The sequence below is a fragment of the Apis florea genome, unplaced genomic scaffold, assembly GCF_048593485.1.
Source record: "Apis florea isolate Af1SG1 unplaced genomic scaffold, ASM4859348v1 contig_2357_pilon, whole genome shotgun sequence".
Lineage (NCBI taxonomy): Eukaryota > Metazoa > Arthropoda > Insecta > Hymenoptera > Apidae > Apis > Apis florea.
Window position 1 is genome coordinate 20,906 of NW_028256567.1, and position 7,191 is coordinate 28,096.

Here is a 7,191-nt window from a genome sequence, read left to right on the forward strand (position 1 = left end):
TCTAGCATAAAATCGTCTGGTTTCGAAGAAAGTTGCAGTTTGAAATCAAATTTGTAGAATAGTACTAGAAAACATATATTTTTGCATATATTTTGTTGATTCCTACCAAACATTATCTGTCTAGTACAAACAAATCGAATCGGGTGTTGAAATGTCAGTTTTTACGAAATACTTACGTTTTGCCAACAAAAATGAGATTCCACATCATTTCGAATCGAAATGCATCACAATAAGCTGTTCTTGCATTAAAACTCTATTTCACATCTTTTCGAATCGAAATGCATCAGAACACGTTGTTCTTGCATGAAATCGTCTGTTTCGATGAATGTTGCAGTTTAAAATCTAATTTGTAGAGTAGAACTGGAAAACATATATTTTTGCATAAATTTTGTCGATTTCTACCATTTATTACTTGTCTAGTACAAACAAATCGAATCGTGTGTTGAAATGTCAGTTTTTACGAAATACTTACGTTTTGCCAACAAAAATGAGATTCCACATCATTTCGAATCGAATTGCTTCAAAATAAGCTGTTCTAGCATAAAATCGGCTGGTTTCGAAGAAAGTTGCAGGTTGAAATCAAATTTGTAGAATAATACTGGAAACCATATATTTTTGCATATATTTTGTTGATTCCTACCAAACATTATCTGTCTAGTACAAACAAATCGAATCGTGTGTTGAAATGTCAGTTTTTACGAAATACTTACGTTTTGCCAACAAAAATGCGATTCCACATCATTTCGAATCGAAAAGCACCAGAATACGCTGTTATTGCATGAAAACTCTATTTCACACCATGTCGAATCGAAATGCATCATAATAAGTTGTTTTTGCATGAAAAATCTATTTTACATCATTTCGAATAGAAAAGCACCAGAATACGCTATTCTTGCATGAAATCGTCTGTTTCGATGAATGTTGCAGTTTAAAATCAAATTTGTAGAGTAGAACTGGAAAACATATATTTTTGCATAAATTTTGTCGATTTCTACCATTTATTACATGTCTAGTACAAACAAGTCGAATCGTGTGTTGAAATGTCAGTTTTTACGAAATACTTACGTTTTGCCAACAAAATTGAGATTCCACATCATTTCGAATCGAAATGCATCAGAACACGTTGTTCTTGCATGAATTCGTCGGTTTCGTTGAATGTTGCAGTTTGAAATCAAATTTGTAGAATAGAACTGGAAAACATATATTTTTGCATAAATTTTGTTGATTCCTACCAAACGTTACTTGTCTAGTACAAACAAATCGAATCGTGTGTTGAAATGTCAGTTTTTACGAAATACTTACGTTTTAGCAACAATAATGCGATTCCACATCATTTTGAATCTAAAAGCACCAGAATACGCTGTTATTGTATGAAAAGCTTATTTCACACCATTCCGAATCGAAATGCATCATAATACGCTGTTCTAGCATAAAATCGTGGCTTTCGAAAAAAGTTGAAGTTTGAAATCAAATTTGTAGAATAGAACTGGAAAACATATATTTTTGCATAAATTTTGTTGATTCCTACCAAACATTACTTGTCTAGTACAAACAAATCGAATCGTGTGTTGAAATGTATGTTTTTACGAAATACTTACGTTTTAGCAACAAAAATGCGATTCCACATCATTTCGAATCGAAATGCATCAGAATAAGCTGTTCTTGCATTAAAACTCTATTTCACATCTTATCGAATCGAAATACATCAGAATAAGATGTTCAAGCATAAAATTGTCTGGTTTCGATGAATGCTGAAGTTTGAAAGCAAATTTGTAGAATAGTACTGGAAAATATATTTTTGCATAAATTTTGTCAATTCCTACCAAACATTACTTGTCTAGTACAAACAAATCGAATCTTGTGTTGAAATGTCAGTTTTTACGAAATACTTACATTTTAGCAACAAAAATGCGATTCCATATCATTTCGAATCGAAATGCATCATAATACGCTGTTCTAGCATAAAATCGTGGCTTTCGAAAAAAGTTGAAGTTTGAAATCAAATTTGTAGAATAGAACTGGAAAACATATATTTTTGCATAAATTTTGTTGATTCCTACCAAACATTACTTGTCTAGTACAAACAAATCGAATCGTGTGTTGAAATGTATGTTTTTACGAAATACTTACGTTTTAGCAACAAAAATGCGATTCCACATCATTTCGAATCGAAATGCATCAGAATAAGCTGTTCTTGCATTAAAACTCTATTTCACATCTTTTCGAATCGAAATGCATCAGAACACGTTGTTCTTGCATGAAATCGTCGGTTTCGATGAATGTTGCAGTTTAAAATCAAATTTGTAGAATAGTACTGCAAAACATATATTTTTGCATATATTTTGTCGATTCCTAACAAACTGTACTTGTCTAGTAAAACAAATCGAATCATGTGTTGAAATGTCAGTTTTTACGAAATACTTACGTTTTAGCAACAATAATGCGATTCCACATCATTTCGAATCGAAAAGCACCAGAATACGATGTTCTTGCATGAAAACTCCATTTCACACCATTACAAATCGAAGTGCATCAGAATATGCTGTTCTAGCATAAAATCGTCGCTTTCGATGAATTTTGCTGTTTTAAATCAAATTTGTAGAATAGTACTGGAAAATATATTTTTGCATAAATTTTGTTGATTCCTAACAAACATTATCTGTCTAGTACAAACAAATCGAATTGTGTGTTGAAATGTCAGTTTTTACGAAATACTTACGTTTTGCCAACAAAAATGAGATTCCACATCATTTCGAATCGAAATGCATCAAAATAAGCTATTATAGCATAAAATCGTCTGGTTTCGAAGAAAGTTGCAGTTTGAAATCAAATTTGTAGAATAGTACGGGAAAACATATTTTTGCATAAATTTTGTCGATTCCTACCAAACTGTACTGGGATAGTAAAACAAATCGAATCGTGTGTTGAAATGTCAGTTTTAACGAAATACTTACGTTTTAGCAACAAAAATGCGATTCCATATCATTTCGAATCGAAATGCATTAGAATACGTTGTTCTTGCATGAAATAGTCGGATTCGATGAATGTTGGAGTTTGAAATCAAATTTGTAGAATAGTACTGGAAAACATATATTTTTGCATAAATTTTGTCGATTCCTACCAAACTTTACTTGTCTAGTACAAACAAATCGAATCGTGCGTTGAAATGTCAGTTATTACTAAATACTTACGTTTTAGCAACAATAATGCGATTCCACATCATTTCGAATCGAAAAGCACCAGAATACGCTGTTCTTGCATGTAAACTCTATTTCACACCATTTCGAATCGAAATGCATCAGAATACGCTGTTCTATCATAAAATCGTGGCTTTCGAAAAAAGTTGCAGTTTGAAATCTAATTTGTAGAATAGTACTGGAAAACATATATTTTTGCATAAATTTTGTCGATTCCTACCAAACATTACTTGTCTAGTACAAACAAATCGAATCGTGTGTTGAAATGTCAGTTTTTACGAAATACCTACGTTTTAGCAACAAAAATGAGATTCCACATCATTTCGAATCGAATTGCACCAAAATAAGCTGTCTAGCATAAAATCGTCTGGTTTCGAAGAAAGTTGCAGTTTGAAATCAAATTTGTAGAATAGTACTGGAAAACATATATTTTTGCATAAATTTTGTAGATTCCTACCAAACTGTACTTGTGTAGTAAAACAAATCGAATCGTGTGTTGAAATCTCAGTTTTTACGAAATACTGACGTTTTAGCAACTATAATGCGAATCAACATAATTTCGAATCGGAAAGCACCAAAATACGCTCTTCTTGCATGAAATCGTCGGTTTCGATGAATGTTGAAGTTTAAAATCAAATTTGTAGAATAATACTGGAAAACATATATTTTTGCATAAATTTTGTCGTTTTCTACCATTTATTACTAGTCTAGTACAAACAAATCGAATCGTGTGTTGAAATGTCAGTTTTTACGAAATACTTACGTTTTGCCAACAAAAATGAGATTCCACATCATTTCGAATCGAAATGCATCACAATAAGCTGTTCTTGCATTAAAACTCTATTTCACATCTTTTCGAATCGAAATGCATCAGAACACGTTGTTCTTGCATGAAATCGTCGGTTTCGATGAATGTTGCAGTTTGAAATCAAATTTGTAGAATAGTACTGGAAAACATATATTTTTGCATATATTTTGTTGATTCCTACCAAACATTATCTGTCTAGTACAAACAAATCGAATCGGGTGTTGAAATGTCAGTTTTTACGAAATACTTACGTTTTGCCAACAAAAATGAGATTCCACATCATTTCGTATCGAAATGCATCAAAATAAGCTGTTATGGCATAAAATCGTCTGATTTCGAAGAAAGTTGCAGTTTGAAATCAAATTTGTAGAATAATACTGGAAAACATATATTTTTGCATATACTTTGTCGATTCCTACAAAACATTACTTGTCCAGAACAAACAAATCGAATCGTGCGTTGAAATGTCAGTTTTTACGAAATATTTATGTTTTGCAAACAAAAATGAGATTCCACATCATTTCGAATCGAATTGCTTCAAAATAAGCTGTTCTAGCATAAAATCGTCTGGTTTCGAAGAAAGTTGCAGTTTGAAATCAAATTTGTAGAATAGTACTAGAAAACATATATTTTTGCATATATTTTGTTGATTCCTACCAAACATTATCTGTCTAGTACAAACAAATCGAATCGGGTGTTGAAATGTCAGTTTTTACGAAATACTTACGTTTTGCCAACAAAAATGAGATTCCACATCATTTCGAATCGAAATGCATCACAATAAGCTGTTCTTGCATTAAAACTCTATTTCACATCTTTTCGAATCGAAATGCATCAGAACACGTTGTTCTTGCATGAAATCGTCTGTTTCGATGAATGTTGCAGTTTAAAATCTAATTTGTAGAGTAGAACTGGAAAACATATATTTTTGCATAAATTTTGTCGATTTCTACCATTTATTACTTGTCTAGTACAAACAAATCGAATCGTGTGTTGAAATGTCAGTTTTTACGAAATACTTACGTTTTGCCAACAAAAATGAGATTCCACATCATTTCGAATCGAATTGCTTCAAAATAAGCTGTTCTAGCATAAAATCGGCTGGTTTCGAAGAAAGTTGCAGGTTGAAATCAAATTTGTAGAATAATACTGGAAACCATATATTTTTGCATATATTTTGTTGATTCCTACCAAACATTATCTGTCTAGTACAAACAAATCGAATCGGGTGTTGAAATGTCAGTTTTTACGAAATACTTACGTTTTGCCAACAAAAATGAGATTCCACATCATTTCGAATCGAAATGCATCAGAATAAGCTGTTCTTGTATTAAAACTCTATTTCACATCTTTTCGAATCGAAATACATCCGAATAAGCTGTTCCAGCATAAAATCGTCTGGTTTCGATGAATGTTGCAGTTTGAAAGCAAATTTGTAGAATAGTACTGGAAAATATGTTTTTGCATAAGTTTTGTCAATTCCTACTAAACATTACTTGTCTAGTATAAACAAATCGAATCGTGTGTTGGAATGTCAGTTTTTACGAAATATTTACGTTTTGCCAACAAAAATGAGATTCCACATCATTTCGAATCGAAATGCATCACAATAAGCTGTTCTTGCATTAAAACTCTATTTCACATCTTTTCGAATCGAAATGCATCAGAACACGTTGTTCTTGCATGAAATCGTCGGTTTCGTTGAATGTTGCAGTTTGAAATCATATTTGTAGAATAGTACTGGAAAACATATATTTTTGCATATATTTTGTTGATTCCTACCAAACATTATCTGTCTAGTACAAACAAATCGAATCGTGTGTTGAAATGTCAGTTTTTACGAAATACTTACGTTTTGCCAACAAAAATGAGATTCCACATCATTTCGTATCGAAATGCATCAAAATAAGCTGTTATGGCATAAAATCGTCTGATTTCGAAGAAAGTTGCAGTTTGAAATCAAATTTGTAGAATAGTACTGGAAAACATATATTTTTGCATAAATTTTGTCGACTCCTGCCAAACTATACTTGTCTAAAACAAACAAATCAAATCGAGCGTTGAAATGTCAGTTTTTACGAAATACTTACGTTTTGCAAACAAAAATGAGATTCCACATCATTTCGAATCGAATTGCTTTAAAATAAGCTGTTCTAGCATAAAATCGTCTGGTTTCGAAGAAAGTTGCAGTTTGAAATCAAATTTGTAGAATAGTACTGGAAAACATATATTTTTGCATATATTTTGTTGATTCCTACCAAACATTATCTGTCTAGTACAAACAAATCGAATCGTGTGTTGAAATGTCAGTTTTTACGAAATACTTACGTTTTGCAAACAAAAATGAGATTCCACATCATTTCGAATCGAATTGCTTTAAAATAAGCTGTTCTAGCATAAAATCGTCTGGTTTCGAAGAAAGTTGCAGTTTGAAATCAAATTTGTAGAATAGTACTGGAAAACATATATTTTTGCATATATTTTGTTGATTCCTACCAAACATTATCTGTCTAGTACAAACAAATCGAATCGTGTGTTGAAATGTCAGTTTTCACGAAATACATACGTTTTGCCAACAAAAATGCGATTCCACATCATTTCGAATCGAAAAGCACCAGAATACGCTGTTATTGCATGAAAACTCTATTTCACACCATGTCGAATCGAAATGCATCATAATAAGTTGTTTTTGCATGAAAAATCTACATCTCATCATTTCGAATTGAAAAGCACCAGAATACGTTGTTCTTGCATGAAATCGTCGGTTTCGATGAATGTTGCAGTTTAAAATTTGTAGAGTAAAACTGGAAAACATTTATTTTTTTATAAATTTTGTCCATTTCTACCATTTATTACTTGTCTAGTACAAACAAATCGAATCGTATATTGAAATGTCAGTCTTTACGAAATACTTACGTTTTGCCAACAATAATGCGATTCCACATCATTTCGAATCGAAAAGCACCAGAATACGCTGTTCTTGCATGAAAATTCCATTTCACACCATTTCAAATCGAAGTGCATCAGAATATGCTGTTCAAGCATAAAATCGTCGCTTTCGATGAATTTTGCTGTTTGAAATCAAATTTGTAGAATAGTACTGGAAAATATATTTCTGCATAAATTTTGTTAATTCCTACCAAACATTACTTGTCTAGTACAAACAAATCGAATCGTGTGTCGAAA